This window comes from Panthera tigris, chromosome F3 (genome assembly GCF_018350195.1).
Source record: "Panthera tigris isolate Pti1 chromosome F3, P.tigris_Pti1_mat1.1, whole genome shotgun sequence".
Classification (NCBI taxonomy): Eukaryota; Metazoa; Chordata; class Mammalia; order Carnivora; family Felidae; genus Panthera; species Panthera tigris.
This window is the reverse complement of record NC_056678.1, coordinates 14,856,022-14,877,107: the sequence shown is the minus strand read 5'-3', so window position 1 is coordinate 14,877,107 and position 21,086 is coordinate 14,856,022. Positions and strand designations below refer to the sequence as shown.

Here is a 21,086-nt window from a genome sequence, read left to right as displayed (position 1 = left end):
CAGACGCAGTTCAGTACTATAACTACTATCTTGCAAACCTGTAACTCCCTTTCCTGTTTTTCCCTTCACCATTTTACTTACCTAATAAAACTCTGACTGAATTATTTCCTTACTGAGTTCCTACATCCAGGTTTCTAAATAATGCAAGAGAAAAACTATACAGTTGTGCTTATTGCACTCCAAATTTATAACTACAAATATCAAACGGGCACCTAACTTTCCCAGACCTCCCTACTATAATTCTGTAGTCAAAATGGTTTATCACTATACTAGATAATTACTACATAACTTTTCTTCCATTAAATCTATAATATGCCCTTTGCCACTAACACTTGGCTGATAATCTTGCTTCATACTTCATAGGAAAAACATATACAATCTGATGAGAATGATCTATATTCTTTCCACCAAATACATCCGACTACCTGCATTTGCAACCACAGACTCTGTCTTTCTCTTGTACAAGGAAAAGCCAAAACCTCAACTTATATACTGAGTTCCCTCTCTTCTAATGTCTTTATGAACATCCTACAATCATTCCCTTTTTCTTTTACTTCCACAATTGCCTCTTTTCTACTATTGGATCATTCATATGGCATAGCAAACATCTTAAAACACACACACACTTTCTCTTGACCCTTTCCACACCCTAAGAATTGCCCCCATTTCTATTTGCTTTTACAGCAAAACTCCTTGAGTTATCTTGAATCATTTTCTCTATTCTCTCCTTTCTCATTTCCCCCTCAATTCCCCCCAGTGAGATTTGTGATCCTACTACTTTATAGATACAGGTCTTTTCAAGGTCATGTGATCTACATCTTCCCACAGCAAATGTTCAATTCCCTATCTTCATGTTACCTTGCAGCAGCTGATATATTGACCACTCCCTCTGTCTTCAGTCATTTTCTTCTCAAGACTTCTGTAATACCACACTTTCCTGACTTCCATACTTCTACATCACTGACTATAGCTTCTTAATCTCTTCTGATGTCTCCTCTTCTTTTGTTACACTTTTAAATTCTGGAGTGCCCCAATCTCCTTCAGTGGTCTACTTCCCTCAATCTGTGCTTTTGCCAAGGTGATCTTCCCTATCTGGGAACCTTAAATACTATTGACATGAAGATAACTCCAGATCTTTACAGACTCCTATATCTAAGCCACCATCTTCTCTCATTTGGATGACATCTCTTTGATATCTTTCTTGCTCCACTCTCCACACAGAAGCCACCATGATCATATATTATATCCCCACCCTGTTTAAAATCCTCCAATGACTGTGCACTGTAAGTAGGAAAAAATTCAAACTTTTAACCACTGATTTATCTTTCCAACCCTCATCTTCCCTTGTTTATGTTCCTCCAACTACAATATAAGTTCAATAATGGGACTTTAAACGTTCATCAGTGTATTTCTGGCACTTACATCATACAGTAGGTACTTAATAACATTTGTTGGCTGACTGGCTACTATTTAGGCCTTTTGTCAACATCCAAAATACTTCAAAGACTGTTGACAATGAATTAATGATACCAAGATGGTATATTATCATAAATTAATAATTAAACCTGTAAATTCAATAATACTAGTTTAATAAACTAGGGCTCAGAATTATTTTTATATCTTACAGAAAATATTCCTGATTTCTTGTACTGAAGATAAAAAAGTGCTGCACTAAAACTAGAAATTATGATAAAAGTTAAATTATGATAAAATTTCCAGTTAAAGTAGAAATTATGATAAAAGTTAAACCACAAAACCACTTAAAATAAAGTAAAGCTTCCCCCAAAACTTGTGTCAAATTGGAACTCAAAATTATAATAGACATTATTTACTAAACACACAAAATAACATTACTCACTGGATTGAAACTCAGAACATGCAGCCAAACTTTTATTCAGAGGCAAAATCACGGTCATGTATGTTTTATTATTTTTAAAAAAAGACAAAAATACATAGCATTGACTTTAAGGAGTTAGAAAATTGGAAAACTAATCAAAGCAGAATACAGGATATAGTTAAGTTAGGACCTAATTATGGAAAATTAAACTATCATTGATAAATTTAAGAGTCTATTCTTTGATTAATCAATGAAACAGCTCTGTCATATATAGTAAATATAAGATAAAAATAATCAAAATTAGAGATGATACATATGATTTAACAAAGAGAAGATTAAACTTTTTAGAGATGTTGAGTATACTTTTATGATAGTGGATTTATAAAGTATCAATGTTGGATATAATTTCTAAAACAATATGAAATCATAATTATAAAAGCTTACCTGACCAATATCCACAGGATAAATTGGAAACAAAATTAAAACTTTTATTCAAAATAGTTCTGATCTCAGAGAGTTTTATTGGTCTTTCTTTCCAAATTTTAAGAGAAAGATACTTTTATGAAGGTCATGTCAGAAATATTAACAGACCAGTACACATTATAAATCTCCAAGAAATAAACCTGTTATGCATGACTCACCAAACTCACTTGACCCTAGGATCCTTTTTTCTTTGAATTTATCATATGTAAGACCAAATTTTGGGATATGTTCCTATAAGCCAATCTCACTTATAAATGAAAATATAAATCTTTTAAAAAATATATTTGGAAATCGAATGTCACAAAATTTTTAAAAATATGAACTTGAATAGCCAAAACAATCTTGAGAAAGAAGAACAAAGCTAGAGGCATCACGCTCCCTGATCAAAGCTATATTAAAAAGCTGCAGCAATCAGAACACTATGGCATTGGCCTAAAGATAACAGAAATCAATGGAACAGAGGAACTGAGATCCCAGAAATAAGCCCACATATATATGGTCAATTAGTTTATGGCAAAGGAGCTAAGAATATACAATGAGGAGAAAGGACTTAACTAAATGGTGTGGGTAAAACTGGACAGCTGCATACAAAAGAATGAAACTGGACCACTATCTTGCATTACACACAAAAATTACTCTGAATGGATTAACACTTGAATGTAAGACCTAAAACTCTAGAAGAAAATATAGGTTGTAGGTAGCTATTTGACACTGGTTTTGGCAAGGATTTTTTGGATTTGACAACAAAACTGTATCAAACTAAAAAACTTCTGCACAAAGGTAACCATCAACAAAATGAAAAAGCAACCTACTGAATGGAAGAAAATATTCACAAATCATATATCTGGTATGGGATTAATGTCCAAAATATACAAAGAACTGATAAAACTCAATGGCAATAAAACAAAATGATAATCTGATTAAAAAATGACCAGAAGAGGAGTACCTGGGTGGCTCAGTTGGTTAAGCATCCGACTTCAGCTCAGGTCATGATCTCGTGGTTCATAGGTTAGAGCCCCACACAGGGCTCTGTGCTGAAAGCTCAGAGCCTGGAGCCTGCTTTGGATTTTGTGTCTCCCCTGCTTTCTGCCCCTCCCCTGCTTGCACTCTGTCTCTCTCTCTCTCTCAAAAATAAACATTAAAAAAAATGATCAGAAGATCTGAATTATTTTCCAAAGTAGACATACAGATGGCCAGTAGGCACATGAAAAAGTGCTCAACATCATTAATTATCAGGGAAATGCAAATAAAAACCACAAGGAGGTAACGATTCACATCTGTTAGAATGGCTATTATCAAAAAGACAAGAAATAAGTGTTGGCAAGGGTTTGGAGAAGAGACAACCTCTGCGTATTGCTGGTGGGAATGCAAATTGTTGCAGCCACTATGGAAGACAGTATGGAAATTGCTCAAAAAATTAAAAATAGAACTATCATATGATCCAGAAATTTCACTTCTGGAATTGATGCAAAGAAAATGAAGACACTAACTCAAAAAAGATATATGCACTTCCGTGTTCAATGTAGCATTATTTAGAATAGCCAAGATATGGAAGCATATATTCCTCTGCACAGGGAATGGGTGTAGGGGGGACAAAAGATACAAACTTTCAGTTATGAAATAAACAAGTCATGGGGATGTAATGCACATCATGGTGACTATAGTTATAATATTATATTGCATATTGGCAAGTTGCTAAGAAAGTAAATCTTAAAAGTTGTCAACACAAGAAAAAATATTTTGTAACTATATATGGTGACAGATGTTAACTAAACTTATGATTGCTTTGTTACATAATATCAAATAATTATGTTATACACTTGAAACTAATGTAACGTTATATGTCAATTATACCTCAAAAGAACAAAAATCCAGCTACCACGACTATGTAGGGTTTTTCCTAAAAAAATGTTCTATAAGGAGTTCTATCAAGAGACCACTTGCATTCAGCACCATGTATAAGCTGACCACCCACAAATCCCAGAGTTCCCTTCTAAGCTATAGTTGCATTCTGGATATTTCTATTTCCGGATCTTGGTTTTCTCTTAGATCTTTTCCTCTAAAGTTTCCTGGTATTAGTAAATGGTATCTCTTCCCACCTAGGTGCATGTGCTGGATACCTAGGTGTCGTTTCTGACACCTCTTTCTTTCCCACCTCATTTCCAAGCAATCATTTCTGTCAGTGCACCCCCTAATAAACCTCCTTTACTCCATCTCCACTACCTCTGTATACGTCCAGGTGACCATCACCTTTCACCTGGATGGCTGCAAAACCTCCTAACTTATGTATTTGCTCCATTCCTCGTCTCCATTCTACAGTCAAACATGACCTCATCAGTGGCTCCTCACTGCATTAGGATAAAGACCACCAACCTCAAAATGGCCTATAGGGTGGTAAATGACCTGGACCTCTTGCATGTTAGACTCTAGCTGTCAGTTACATGAGCAACACAAAGCTTCTTCCTACTTCGGGGTCTTGGTATATACTGTTTACTCTGCCTGGAACAATCGTCCCTTCTCCCTTCACCTAGTCTCTATTTTTAGTCTTCTAGTGTTAGCTTTAACCACTCCTAAATTCCCCAAACGCTGGGGTCACTCTATTATAAATTCTCACAGCAGTTGTCATTAACAGTTGTAAGTAAGTAATTATTTGCTATCAGTCTCCTTCCTTGTACTGTAAATTCCAAGAGAGCAGAGAACATATTTCTCTTGTTCACAGAACTTAAGTATAGCACCCAGTACATAGAATATGCTCAGTAAATAATTGTGAATGCATGAAGGAATGAATGACTGAAGCAACCACCAATGACTGAACAGCTTAGAGCCCTTCATTTCCTTAAAATATATTTGTCTTATAAATTTCATATATTGAAAAATAAAAATAAAAATAAATTACTTGAGAGAATTCCAAAAAAATAAAATAAAACATATTTGTCTTTGGCTTTCAAGATCAACCTCGAAGATCAGAAACAGGGAGGCAGAGAATCTCAAGCAGACTCCCCACTGTTAATGCAGAGCTTGAGCTCACAAGGTTGAGATCATGACCTAAGCCAATACCAAGAGTCGGAGGCTTAACGGACTGAGCCACCCAGACGCCCCTCAATGCAACAATTTTAAATTGGAGTTTGGCTGTTGTCTATTGACTCAAAGTGTTATGATTCATTGCCAAGGGGACAAGTTCCTTTAGCCTGACTTGACTTGATAGTCTTTCGATACTTCCTTTTCTTGACGTAGTAAAGAGCTAATTAATTAATTAAAATTTGAAAAAAAATTTTGTTTTAGTTTTTAAGGAAAAAAATATTTTAACACATAAGAGCGTTGCAAAACACATTTACTGTAAGTGCAGCTGCAGAATCAGCTGAGTCACCACCAGTCCTGACTTTCTCTGGCTGCCAATGGCCACAGCGCCAGGTCTGTGTCAGCGTTAATCACAGTCATGAGCGAAGAGCTAAATGTGTGAGTTTTGGTTGTAAGTGTGGGGTCTTATTTATGATGAAAAAGATCATAAAGAAGGCAGATTACAATTTAAGTGGTGGAAATTCTTACGATGCAGAATATTTAATACCTAAATATTCTTCCTCACACCCAGATGCTAATGTAATGCTGATGTAACATAAATTAAGAAGGTATTCAAAGTAAAAATAGGAAGGTTTGCAGTGACGCGTTAGTGGGAACTTGATCTCCTGGCTTCTTGTAGGGCTTTTGGCTCCTGGCCTCTTTTCTCCAGACTTCATTGTTTCCTCCCCAAAAGAGGAGGAGAACTGACTGATTTGATTAGTGAGTTATAAAAGAGAAATTGAGCAAGCTTGCGCCCGCAGGACACATACATTTCTCTCCCGTTCCAAGAAGCTGTGCTGAGTGCTGCCCTGTGGTGGAGGCCTGTGGTTGCTCCGCTGGGGCTGTGATCGCTGGGGGCTGAACTATGAGCAAGACATGTGGCCACAGATCTCCAGCCGTTTGTTCATGCCTTATCTGTTTGTTTCCTGGGCCTCTGAGAACAGCAACAACAGCACATTTTAACTAGAAAGGGCAAGAAAAGTGTGCGGTTTATTGACCCCTTAAAATTCCAACAGTGAGGAGTGGCTTTGAAGAAAGGGTACTGGATTTGGTTTCGGATGGGTTAAACAGGAAGTGACAGAAGGCCTTAGGAGTGAAAATGCCCAGTAGGCAGTTGGGGATGTGGAACTGGTGTCTCGGGATAATGAATACTAAGCATACTACATGTGGCTGTGATGCTGGGTGCCATGTGAGTTTGTTTATTTTATTTTAATACAGCTTATTAGCTTCGTTAAGCCTTTTCCCATAGGAGAACAACCAAACAGCCACAGGTCCTGTGTCCACTTGGGCATAACCAATAGCAGGCAAATGAGCCAGTATTACAATATCATTGAAAAAAAAAATTGTTGTTGCAATCCAAACTTCATTTAGCCCAGAGCAACGAAAGACTTTAGAAGGGAATAAAAGGCAACTGGTGAAGAAAGCAGAGAGAGAACCACAATTATTCTCAGTCTGTCTCATTTATTAGGTCAGAAGAGGTTGTGGTAATGATCTGCTTAAGCTCAGCATTTCTAAAATCTGAGGAATAAGTATAGAGTGGCTATTGACCCCTCCACGCCATGCCTTATCATGCGCTAGGAAAGATTGCTGCCCAGTCTACATTAGCCTGGACTCATTCCCTTCAGCATTTGTTATTTGAGAGTCACCCCCTGTGGGACCTTTCATTTGAGTTACTGAATAACTAATAATAATTATTATTATATGAATTTTTTAAGAACTCATTTTGAAAGACCTAAAGAGTAAGATTTATGAGGAACCAACAACACAGGAGAAGTGACACCCGATTCCAGAAGGCAGAGTGTTGATCAATAAGCCAAAAAAACAAAAACCAAAAAACCAAAAAAACCCCCAAAAACCAAAAACCAAAAACCAAACAACCCCAACAACTAGGAGATAATATGGAGTTCTGAATTCATGTTAGCCCTGTAACACCTAGAGAGAGTTTGATGAGAATTCTTAAAACCTAGGATTAGGCTGAGGATATTGGTGTAAATTTATCAGTATGGGGATACTGCGAAAGTGAACAGGGTAGAAGGAATTTTTAAAAAAATGAAAGGGGCTGGCATGGTTGTGGTATGAATAACGTTTTACACAATGGCTCTCCACAAAGTTAGCCTTTCAAATTATTTTTAAATGACTATTTGTTGATATGATGATGATGATGATGGTGATGATGATGTCAAGTTCTATCAAAGTCAGTTCCTTGAAGTTATTTTGGAAAGTTTTATATGTATCTTTATCATGTAAAAAAAAAAAAAAGGTTTTCAGGCCTCTGTTCTGTCTGAGTCTAAAAAAAGATGTCCTGGTGCACTGGGGAAGTTTGGGCTGCTCTGTGAACAGGGCCACGGGAGATGGGCTCTGACACCCCGGCCCTCCCCAGGCTATCAGCACTGCCCACATTCTGGCTCAGCAGCACCTCACTGGTTCCCCCTCAGTGAGACCAGGATTGGGGTGAGCAGTGTACAGTGAAAATCAAATACAATTGTTTAAGTCCCCAAATCCATTCACACACGTCAGTCTTCTTATTGCAAACAGTTTGTAAAGATCTGGTCTGCAGGAAGCTTGGCTATTCAGTGACTTGTTTGTGGATGCCATTTTAGGTACACTCAGCATAATGGATAGAAGTGACTCTTCAAAGAAAATAAATCAGACTGGAAAAAATCTAGCACTTCAATGGCAACCTGTATCTTGAGTGAAAGAGTAACGTTTAAGCAGAAAGTAGTGGTGATGATAATTTTGCCAACAGTGATGAAGGTGATGGCAATGGTTCTATGGCCAGGGGTTCATCGCATGCCATTTCACCCTTCGGGCCTTCCCACGCATGTTACCACTGCCCCCTTGGCTTCATCGCCATTTGGAGAACTTCCCCCATCTTTGCAGCCTTGACTCATACGTTCCCTCCTCTGAGTCTTCTCCCAGGTAGCATTAATTGCTGACATTACTCTCTCCTTTGTGCTCCCATAATGCCCTACTTATCCATCCTTTGATTTGAACTATAACTGCCTTCTATTTATGAAAGTTATTACTCCCAAGAGTTGGCAAAAATATAAACAATGTCAGAGGTGATTTATATCACAACATGGGTGAAAGATCCATAACGGACTGATAATAACAGGAGAGATTTTTTAAAAAGTTTTTAAGTTTATGTATTTATTTTGAGAGAAACAGAGAGAGAGGGAGAGAGAGAGACAGAGAGGGGACCCTAAGCAGGCTCCACATCCTCAGCGCAGAGCCCAGTTTGGGGCTTGAACTCACAAATCATGAGATCATCATCTGAGTCGAAATCAAGAGTCGGACCCTTCACCAACTGAGCCACCCAAGCGCCCCAGAGAGACTTTAAAATACACCTTTCAACCTCAAAGTCTGTATTAAGGAAAACTTCCTTTCCAGGTATCTCCATAAAAGATAACAGAAGCATGGGTGAATTATGTATCTGGTTGCACGACATGTCATTCTATATAATGGTACTTATAGTATTCATTTATTGATTGACTTAATGAACCTTTGTTGAGAAGCTATGTGCCAGGAATCGTGCTAGGCCCTGAAGGACACATGATGATTAAGATGGACAAGTTCCCTTGCTTGTATTCTGGCACTATGTATAAAAGTTGATAGTGAACAGAATGCAAAGACACTAGCAATCAATTATTTAGACTCCACTGTCAAGGTATCAAGTAAATCCTAATGTCCCGACGGCATTTCCCTCTTCCCCCTGAACAACAAAACAAAAAACAGACATCTGTTTTATTCTAGTCAGTGTCATCACTTTAACAATTACTCAAAAGACCAAAAATAATTCATAACCCAGATAAAGGAAATCTTTACAAAGCTCCTAGTGGTTTTTAAAAAATTGCTCTTTAAAAATGTACACTACAAAGAAGTTTTTGACCAGACAGCTGTTTCAAAGAACCATGATTTCATGTTCTAAGACTAACTTTAAAATTGAGATGTCTTTGCCTTCCAGGAAAACTCAGCAGCTGTGGAGATTATTGCACTTCTCTTTCTTTCACATTTTACTGGATTTAATTTTAAGGGGGAAAAAGAGATAAAAAAGAGAAAATTGCATGCAACACAGAACAAAACCTATTGCAAAACAAGCAACTGTGCTTTTTTTTTAACTACAGGAACACAAAGGCAACCCCAGATCTCTTTTTAGCTGGCAAAGAAGACAGCTTAGCTCTTTCTCAGTGAAATTTACCTCTTTCTTTGCTAAACTCAGAAAATGACCCCCTCCGTCTCAATAAAAACAAGGTGAACCTGGTTTCCTAGAAGAATAGAAAGTATAAACTAAAATGGCTTCAGGAAGTAGCAAGAGGGAATTGGTTATGAAGAATATAAGTAGGTGCTGCCTTGTACTCTTTACTGGTCAAGTCTTGCCAACCACTGTGCCCAATTCTGGAATCCAACTAAAGAGATGTGGCCCATTCATGAAGGAGCTGGGGGGAGCCTCCGAAGTAACTAAAAGAGAGGCAGATGAAGTTAAAAGGCCAGGGAAGATGAACCTAATAGGCAAAGCACTGTTGGCCAAAAGCCCCTTCCTTTTAGCCATTGCCACTGAGGGAAAAAAATGAAAGGAAACTAACAACAAGGCCCAGAGACATGAGGAAGAATTTTCCGGTAATTCAAACAAACCTCTGATAATCAGATCTCCCTAGGTGGCTACCAAGGATCTAAGGTGGCTAGTACCTGGGAAAGAAGCAAGTCTGGAGTAAACCGATGCAGGATGATGCCATGCTGCTGGAGCTGAGTAGGCATAAAAACAGGTCTGACCCAAAGGTGAAGGCTAAAGCCTGAGACAGCCGCAGAAGCTCTTGGGGTACAGGGGCTGGAGGACTATACTTTTCTTCTCCCTCCATTTGAGGGACACATATCGGTTTCCACTGGGGGTGAAGTTACCAGATAAGAAGGATGAACTGTATTTATAAATAAGGCATCTGAGACTATCTCCAAGTAGAGTTAAGCCTAGCACCCCAGCGGTCTAACAAAAGATGCTTCCCAATAAATTCAGAGAGACTTTTAATATGTGGAGTAAGTTAGCAGCTATGTCCTACCCATAATATCCTTATCCCTTCTCAAAACTTTTACCAGTCAATGTTTCTGGCAGTTTCATTCTTTGGAGTCTTGAGAGCTTTAGGTTTCTACAAGAATCTGCACGATGTGACAGAAAGAGCATAGATTTTGGAATCAGAGAAATTCAAACTCTGGAATTTGTTAATTATGTTTTAGTTTTGTGACTTGGCCAAATTACTCAAGTTCTCAGAGCCTCAATTTACTTGTTGATAAATAAGGGGAGTACTACCTGAGAGGGTATTTAGGGATTTGATATATGCAGAGCATTTAGCATCCTGCTGGGTAGGAATTACTATTCAAATGCAAATGTTCCTGGAGAAAGTTACTAGCTCACAAAGCAATTTCCCCATGATGTAACTGAGAAAGTAAGTAAGAAGGAGGTGAACAGAATTTAAGCAATGAGGATGAACAATGGACAGGATCAATCACAAACTCCTGCTTCTCCATCTCTGTGCCCTGAGCTTGGTAAAAACCCTGGGATAAATAGTCATGGAGGCAAGTAAAACAGATTCTCATCTTGCTAATATATTTTAGATATAGTTTTGCGTAGAGGTGAAATATGATATCTCTTGGTCCCTTTCAATTCCAACATTATGTAATTCTAAAATTTCAGAGCAAGGAAATGGGATGATCAAAAAGCACATTAGATTTTCAAAGTATCAGTGAGGAAGAAACAAGCACAATACTGCCAAACAAAAAAAGCTAACATTTAAGAACAGAACTGTAAATTATGGAGTTGGGTCTGCAAACCAGCTTGACTCATAAGATACTATGATGAAACTTGTTAATGTATGTTTAAGATGAATAGTAATTGTGGGGCACTGCGTAGCTCAGTGGGTTGAGCATCTGACTCTTGATGCCCTTGATGACTTTTGGCTCAGGTCATGATCCATGGTTGAGAGATTAAGCCCCATATTGGGCTTTGCGCTGTGTGGAACTTGCTTGGGATTCTCTCTCCTTCTCTCTCTGTCCCTTCCCTGCTTGTGCTCCCTCTCTCAAAATAAATAAACATTTAAAAAATCAATAATAATTGCTTATATTAAAGACAATAGCTGTCTACAAATTAATTTACAGTGCTAAACAATATGCACCAACATTTTGGGCTCCAAACCACTTTGTGGGAGCAAAGAGCTGACCCAGGGAATGTGTCACCTTCTAGCTTGGCATGTTTTAAGCATGCTTACATTAAGGAAAATGGGGATGTTGACTAACATTAGGGGGCTTACCGAATCTCAAATTGGGTACCATTTTCCTGGTGACTGTCCTCTTGAGATTTGCTATTTGTGGACCACAGAGAAAAGAAACCCAACTTCAAGTGGATGGTTCATCTGGGACCCTGTCATTTTATCTTCTCTGAACATTTCTATAACCTCCCCGGCTCCTTTCTGTGTATCTCACCTCACCTCCTTTTGGTCCCATTGTGGTTCATTATAGATAAATTCCTCTCCATACGATTGCCAGCTCCCTTCTAAAAATCTGGAGGAGTTCCTTGCTCCCTAGCTCCAAAACTCTTCAGATCAGCTTCAAAAATTCCCATTACTTACTTCTGCTAAAACATTCTCCCTTTCCATCACCACACACAGAGAAAATACTAAGTTTTCAGAACTTCTACGTATCAATCACCTCTGTCCAGAGAAAAAAAAACTTGCAATTTTTGAACACAATTTTCTGTCTTTGACTATGACGTCCAGTATTCCAGTCTTCGTATGTGGAATAACACTTTCATGTCCTTTCAGCCCATTCACAACAGTATTTCAGGAGAGCTTAATTAATGCAGCTTGGATTGAACTACTCCTCTTGTCTCATTCTGTGTGTGTGTGTGTGTGTGTGTGTGTGTGTGTGTAAAACTTGGATACTATTAATTTCCATAATTTTGAGTTTAGTGGCTGTCCTTATAAGCTTTCATGAATGTTTTTCTTGTTCCCTCCTAATATTAACCTGGAATTTCTTTTGGATGGCTTCCTAAATGTTTAACACAGGAAGATAATATATGTAAAAATGAACTGTAAAGTACAGTAGTCTCTCCACTTCATATGCCCTGTGGAAGGCATATGTTTCAAGACCCCCAGCGGATGTGTAAAACCACAGAGAGCACGGAACCCCAGATATACTATGTTTTCTCCTATACATGCATGCCTATGATAAAGTTTGATAAATTAAACACGGTAAGATACAACCACAATAACATAATGAAATAGAACAATTATAACAATATACGATGATAAAAGTTATGTGAATATAGTCAGTCTCTCAGTCTCTCTTTCAAAATACAGTACTATACTCACTCTTCTTGTGATGATGTGAGATGATAAAATCCCTTTGTGATGAGATGAAATGAGGTGAAGGATGCAGGCATTGTGACCTAGCCTTAGGTTACTATTAACCTTCTAATGATACATCAGAAGGAGCGTCATCTGTTTCCAGATCGCAGTTGACCGTGGGTAACTGAAACCATGGAAAGTAAAACCATGGATAAGGGGGGACTACTGTATGAAGTTCTATATGATTGTTCAGTACCATTTTTTATATCCTTACAGAACATGCAGTTACCATTAAGTAAATGTTGAGTAAGCTTGAGCCTGAGGAAGAAAATCCATCAAGCAGCAAGCTCAAGGATATTAATAAGCCATGCCAAAATTCATTCACTCATTCACTCACTTTTTTCACTCACTCATTCCTGAATAGCTCCTATATGCCAAGCGCTGAACAAATGAGATTAAGTTGCCTTCACAGAACTTATACTTAAACAGGCAAGAGAGAAAACAAACAAAAAATAAACAAACATATCAGGAAGTAATAAGTGTTACGAACAAAACTGAACAGGAGTAGGGGACAGAATGGCAGAAGTGCCTCTTTAGAGGGAACAGTCAGAAGATGAAGTGGTGACATTTGAAAAGAGACATGAAATGAAGACAGAGATGATTCATGAAAATTTCTGGAGGAAGGACATTTCTGGCAAATAAAAAGGCCCTCGGATAGGAATAAGGTCAACATATTTAAGAAACAGTAAGGAAGCCAATATCACTGGAGCAGGGTGAACAATGAAGAGTTGTCAGAAATGAGTAGCTGGAAACCAGGTAATGGAGGGCCTATATGACAGAATAAGTTTGGACTTTGTCCTGAGTGTGCTGGAAAGACACCGAAGCAGGTTAAGCAGAGGTGTGTAATAGGATCCGATTTACTTCTTTTGAAATAGTTGTCTGGTTCCTGTGTGGAGAGCACACTCACAGTAGCATGTAGTGTAGCAGGAACAGAAAGGGCCCCCAGCCCGGGGAGGTGGAGGCAGCAGGAAGAGGTTGAATTCTAAATATATAGCTCTCTTCCGAGCACGGGCAATCATATTTTTCTGAGGAACTGGTCACAGAAAGTGACAGTAAGAAAGGAACCAAGGGTGATTCTGAAGTATCTGGCACGAGCAGCTGGGAGATTGGAGGAGGGGAGATCTGGAATTCAGTTCTAACTTGGGGTAGGTAGGTAGACTGGATACAAATCTGAAGCCCAGGACAAAGAGTAGAGTTGGATGTGTACACTTGGGATCCCCAGCATATAGATGGAGCAAGGGCACTCTCTTAGTATTTTCACGTGGTGATAGTGGTGATCAAGGTATTCAGGGTCTCACTGAAGATGGAGCCTGATCTGACAACAGCAATAGGAATGGGCCAAGGTAATAAGTTTGCTAACGGTTTTGTGCTGATTTGGGAATTATTCGAGTACAAATACCCACACGCTAAACTGTGCATATGTGGTGACAGAAAAGGCCCTGCACTGAGTATTTATTACACTAGTCTACTATCCAAAGTTACTCAAATATTTTATAAGCGTGTGTATTTAAAGTGTGTGTATCTTAGTATACACATCAGTGTAGTAAAAGGAATTAAAGATGCTCCTAATTTTTTTCAAGCCAATATAAAATGATTATGTTCAAGCTTTCTCATAACTGAATTGCATCCTTCAAAGGTGACAAAGCATCAGTCCTTTCCTGCACACACACACATTCATTCATTTCCTACCCCAAAGGGAGAAAAATGACATACAGTCTGGCAGGATTATGTTTATAAAACCAGATTGCTAGTGAAAATAAGCAAAGCAAATTTCAGCCATAAGAAAACTGCACCACCTCCCTGGGTTAAGCACGGGGAGACTGATCTCATAGCTTAGGAAAAGTCACAGTGATAGCAGAAACTACCAGAGAAAGAACATTTTAACCTCCAAATTAAATCAGTCACTACAGTCTGCTGGGGTTCTAAGCCAGTCAGCATGTGCTGGGGTTTACTACGGAAACACGGGAGAGCGTTAAAGGCAATGAAGTCAATGGTGCAATGTGACACAGGCTGTTTGTATACTTATGCAATAAGTCACATGCTGATACTCCTGATTTTTAACAGAAGGCAGGACAAAGCAGGGGTGTTTATGAGGAAAAGGATAATGAATCACAGAAACATGGCTTCTCTTCCATGGCATGTCAAAGAATGAGTAGTGAACATCTCCCTGAAGGCAGCTGTATTTGCTACCTCTTATAAAACACTAATGTCAACAGGCACCCATGCAAAATGGCTATAAATCATGAACTGTGATAAAAATTTAGGAAATATTCACCCTTAGCAAAGAACAGAGCCATTTATATATCTAAGGAAAACAGACTACAGAGCACTTTTTTGAGAGCACTTTGCTGTTTTAATTCTATTTTACTTTCAACAGGGTAAAAAAAAAAAAGTATAATGTTGGGTCAAATCTTAGGATCCATCACAACAGTATTCCGTATGTGAGAGAGAAAGCAGGAAACACATGAACAAAGGAAAAGAGGTCTTCCTTGCAATCAGTCTCTGAGCTCAGAGATGCTTTCCTTCAGGTATATGCTAATTTCATATAGATAGCTTGAGGAAGATCTGCACCACCTCTCAAGGTTAATGTAGGCTATTAAAGTCTGTAGTTGACAAAACTGCAGTGCATCCTCTATTTTTATCCAAGGGTCCCTCCTCATTCTAGCAGTTTAAAAGTTCATGGGGCAAAATCATAGTTACATAATCAAATGACATTAACACTTCAAAAGCATCTCTCATTTTTTTTCATAATGAAATATCCTAATCCTTTTTCTACGATCATGCAAGGTAATTCTCTTACCATATCAGTTGTTTTAATTTTCACCTTCAGAATCTGCTCTGGTCATATTATGCCTCTTCTTGCAATTGACTGAGGGGTTTTTAATGTAATGTTCTAGGTGATAAAACACCAGGCAGGATTTTGTATAAAAGCACGATGTTTTCTATTCTTGATATGTCCACTTGACCACATCAACACACTGGGTAGATACTTTCAACTGTACACTTCAACTCTAGTATACAGAGACCCTGAGATCCTTTTCACTCAGTGCACTTAAGCAGATTCTGAGTCTTTTTATTTAACATTTATTTTTTAGAGAGAGAGTGAGTGAGGAAGGGGCAGAGAGAGAAGGGGACAGAGGATCCAAAGCAGGCTCCTCACGGACAGCAGCAAGCCTGATGTGGGGCCCGAACTCATGAACCGTGAGATCATGACCTGAGCTGAAGTCGGAAGCTCAACCAACTGGGCCGCCCAGGTGCCCCCAGATTCTCAGTTTTCAATAGAGTTTGGACCATTTTCCTCTAAATATATGACACCTTATGTTTTTCCACATTGCAATTACTTGCTACTAAAAGACCTGTGAAGTGTTCTGAAGATTGTCTTTTCCCTGCCCAAAGGAGACAGACCTTCAAAGTATGAGTTTTTGTAATGTATTTCGGATTATTTACACAGATGTTAAGACTACTTTGTGCATTGGGTATTTAGGAAAATAAGATGCTAGGAAATCTCATTTATTATACTATACCATTGACAGAAATGCCCATCTCTTTCTATCTCTATACTATGAAAATCGTAATGCAGACTAGCTCTATCGCAGACACAAGCACATAATAAGTTTTCAATAAAATACTTACAAGTTGGATAATTTCTACCCTCTACCTGCTTTCTTGGAGAGAGCATCCTAACTACATTAAAAAAGAAACTCAATTCTATTAACTTCATGGTAAAATTCTGCTAATGGAAATTTGAAAACTTAAATATGTAGATATCCATTGATTATTCTCTATTGCCATATATTCAACCTCCCAAAGGTTTCTGGAAATATTTCTGGAAATATGCTGATCCTCCAATTCATAAGAAGAATCCCAGAGACAAGTTGAAAGTGTCAATAATAAATAGTAGTATCACATTTGAGACTGTCTTTGTAAATAACACAAACTCTCACTCAAGGACAGTTGGGGAATGGGATGTTATGTTAAGCAATTTAGTTTATGTATAAATTAGAATGTGTGTGTTTGAGTGTATGTGTAATTTGTGTTTACAACATTAAAAAATTATAATACAATTTACATATTGTGAATCTTGCCAAACAAAATTTAAACTCTAATGCTTAATAATGCACTTCAGACTTCACCCTATTTGGGGAATATTAACAAAATAAGTAATCATAAAAAAGTATAAAGAAATAGTTGTGCATAAAACAGGTTTTATTTGGTTAAGTTGGGAGGTACCATAGAGGTCACCCAAGCCAAATTCCCCTCAGCAGGACTCTCCTCTATCATCACTAGCAGGTAAAATTCATCCTTTTTTGCCTGGATCATCTCTGTTTATTGTCAAGTGTATCAGCATAATCATTAACAGTGGCCCCCTTTTATCCTCAAGAGTAAATGACAAGTCATGATTACCCTGTCAATACAATGATATCTAGCTTCTGCTCAAAGTGCTCTGGCTGATGGAGTGGCTCCATAACCCACAAGTTGCCCATTCTAGTTTTGAAAAGACAGAGTGGAAATACAGAATCATTAAAATATAAAATCTTAAAAACTCATTCTGATGATGAGCTTCCATCTTTTTGAGTCCCTTGTACCCATTACTAATTTGATCCTCTGTAAAGACACTACAGAATGTGAGTCCTTCAACTCCATAAGACAACTGCCATGCCTTCCTTAAACATAAATAGTTCAACATAAAATGGCTCAGTAAGGAAACACTCTTTGAGAAGAAGTGTGTAGGAGAATAAATATTATGATACAATAATAGATGATTTTTAGGGAACTATGTTACAGGTGTTTTCATGAGAGCTCTAAAGAAATAACAGCAGCTGATCATTGCCTTTCTCAGGTCTCTCACTCAAGTGCACTATCTGGGTTTCCATGGGTTGGAAACCAATATATATTTTCATAATTTTATACCAGCCAAGTCACATGGAAGAAAAAAAAACTGCTCTGTAGAGAGAGGCAAAAGAAATCAGCAGGGTAAAGTGGTTTGAAAAGAACTAGAGGGATGCCTGGGTGGCTCAGTCGGTTAAGCATCGACTTTGGCTAAGGTCATGATCTCATGGTTTGTGAGTTCGAGCCCCATGTCAGGCTCTGTGCTGTCAGCTCAGAGCCTGGAGCCTGCTTCAGATTCTGTGTCTCCCTCTCTCTCTGCCCTTCCCCTGCTCACACTCTGTCTCTCTCTCTCTCAAAAATAAATTAAAAACATTAAGAAAAAAAAAAAAAAAAAAAAGAACTAGATAGTTGAAATATCAGTCACTGCTTCTTTCTCAGGTTTTCTCCTCAGCAATTCAGGTATAAGAAGAAGCCATACAAAAAGGGTAGAGATTCCGCACTGCAGTAAAATTCAGATATTTTCCAGGTAGCAGAAGAAATTAATTAAAATTAATTAATTACTTTGAAAAGAATTAATGGTAGTGATTACATGTTATAGGGTCTGTATACTCTTGTTTAATAAATACTCATTCAGATGATAGTTTCTTTGTTAAAATGGAGATGGAGTTAATTGCCATGCATGTGATCTAGCTAAGAATTTAATATCCTTCTGTATTTTATAGGAAAGGCCAAAATCAGTATCTGGACCCTGGGTACTAATCTGAGATGTAAATGATTCGACCTGTTGAGCCCACACAACTGTAACCAGCTCCACTGTGGCATCTGGCAACAGCTACACAAATGACAGGCCATAGTTGTCTAGGAACAATTACCCACTGCTGGGAAGTGTGTTTGACAAATTCAACCCTATGTTTGTAATGGCCAACATCAGAGCAGTACTTGAGGTCTGAGAACTGCTCGTTACCAGTCTACAAGTATGTAGGTATAGAAACTGACAGAAGCCGCTGGAAGCTTTTATAGCAGTCTGACACTGTATGACATCGAAGCCATGAGATACCAGTCTAATGAATAGGGTTTGGACCAGTTTAGGTGGTGTTGAACTCGTAAGGTGAGTCACGTGTGGCTCAGGTCATATACTGGTTGCACAAGGGATTGAAACAATTGAAAAATTTGAAAAATTTGAAACATTGAACAATTTGAAAAATTAAAAAAAAAATCTTTACCATAACAGTTTGAAAAGCAGTGCTTGAGGAGAAAATTCTCCACTTTAAACTTCTGTTTTGATTCAAGATGAAGGCTATTGACCAAATAACCCTTTCCATTTAGTAAAAACCCATCTAACATAGTTCAGGAGTTCCTGTCTTTCATCACTTCCCAAGCCTATCACAGTGGAGGGGAAGGTAGAAGAAATGCATATATCTTTTCCCCAAACTATTAAAGGGAAGGTCTCCCATTTGAGATTGAGACTCTGTATCCTTTCCCCTTTGTTGGTGAAATAGGGTTGCTCTCTTTAGTCACATCTGCATTTCCATACTTGCTTTTTGGAAATCAACACATTTCCAAAGTTTTCATCTCTTTTCCAACTCTAAGCTATTTGATGATTTCTCTTGCTGACACCCATCTACAATAGCATCATCAATGATAAAAGAATAATAAAAGATAAGGTGGGTAAACAAATGCTTGGGAAATTCCATAACTGTTTTAGATTTTATTCTAGGTGTAATTAGTACAGGACAGAATGACACGGCTTTTATTGCTAGAATAAATCTATCGTGCCCCCAGATGAGTCTGTCTTTCCAGATGTGTTCTGTTTGCACCTTCTACTTTAAGACAGTGTGTAGAACATATAAAAATCTAATATGGTAATCAGTAGATTCTTGGTTCTTCAAAACCAAGAGATGCAACCAATAGACTTACTGGTGCAACAAGTATCTCCATCATTGCATGAAAATAAACCTTAAACTGATGCCACACCAATAAATCAGCACATCATGTGTTGCCTAACTGCTACAGTTCTCAAATCATTGTCTAGGGACTCCTGGAATCCTCGAAACCCTTTCAGGCGGTTCTCAAAGTCAAACTATTTTCGTAATAATATTAGTTTGCTCATTTAGCTTTCATTCTGTTATGAGTCTACAGAGGAGCTTTCTAGAAGTTACATTACATGTAGCTATCATCACTTAGGCAGTTAATGGAAAGTGAGCTTGTGCACTGTCATGTTTCCTGGAGTTTTCAAAGGCGGCTTGTACATTTTCAGAGATTAACTCATTCATTCTTAGTATTTCTACTGTGCTCCCAATAACTATTTTCATTTGTACCTGCTGCCATCATTTCTGTAACCTCATCATCATCTAATAAATCGCTACTTGAAATCCTGAAGTTTACCTCTGCTCACGTGGAGACAAACAAATGTATAGGCATACATTTTTGTCTTGTTTTGCAATACCTCACTCAAAAAAAAAAAAGACTTTTTCTAAATTTAAGATTTTTTATCTAAAATACTATTTTAGAGTTTAATGATTTTTTTCTAAAATAGAAAATGTATTTGTAACATACTTTTCTTATGTTTAAGGATGGCTCATTGGCTTAAAAAAGGGAGACATTTGAAGATTAAGTTTCTCAACCTTTATCTGCAACAGCTACATCTAAAGATGCTAAAAAAGATGAAGACTCACACTTCACAGAGCACTCTGACTCCTGGAAGGAAGGAACCTGATGCAAAGAAACAGGACAGAGCTACAAATATGAAACAAAACTAGGATGAAAGGTCTTCCTTTCTCTTGGCTTTACTTATGTTTATAATTTACCTTCTTTTCTAGTGCAACTGAATACTTTTGAGTAGCATTATAATGCCAGCTAATCACACCACCCTTTGAGAATGTTCATTGAACACTTAAAGAAAAAGGAATCATATGTCTTAAACGTAATTATAATGCATTCTTTGGAAGCCAAGTACTCTTTGTTAGAGCTTTCCAAAACAGAAATGAAAAAACCCTTGAAGCATTTTATGGGATAAGTCTTTGTATGCCAATGGCTGGAGAAGTGCCCTGTAGCTAAGAGATTAATAAATAAAGACATTTTACACTTCACAGTAATGAATACCTGTTGGATAAAAAGTCAGTAAAAAGAAATTACACTGTCATTTTCCCATGATAGAGTAACTTGTCTAATTAAAGATTTAGCTGTCGACATGAAGCATGAGTTAAAAATCTCGTCTGCAGAATTACACTCTTGCCTTAAGATGGGACAAATCTAAAGAATTACCATACTTGTCTTGATTATATTTGTCCAGTATCAGTACTAAGTAATCCTCAAAGACCTTCACTTAAACGAATGCTTACCAACAAACAAGTGTTGCTAAAATAGTCAAAGTGTAGAATAATTTTTTTTTAGTTTCACAGTTTCTCTTGCAGCAAATGTGTTAACATTTGCACTGATGGTGCAGAAGTAAAAGTGTCTTAGCATCAATCAAGACAAAGTCATAAAGC

General features: G+C 37.7%; 1 protein-coding gene and 1 long non-coding RNA gene across 19 annotated transcripts in view; one reads left to right on the top strand and one right to left on the bottom strand.

Annotated features, from left to right (window-relative positions):
- The window catches only part of DNM3 (dynamin 3), a 565,070-nt gene that overhangs the window by 123,948 nt on the left and 420,036 nt on the right, over window positions 1-21,086 (bottom strand). The window lies entirely within an intron of this gene.
- LOC122235752 lies at window positions 13,106-20,904 on the top strand. The gene is made up of 3 exons (XR_006213792.1): window positions 13,106-13,524; window positions 18,321-18,706; window positions 20,171-20,904. It is a non-coding gene; the product is annotated as an uncharacterized LOC122235752 (long non-coding RNA).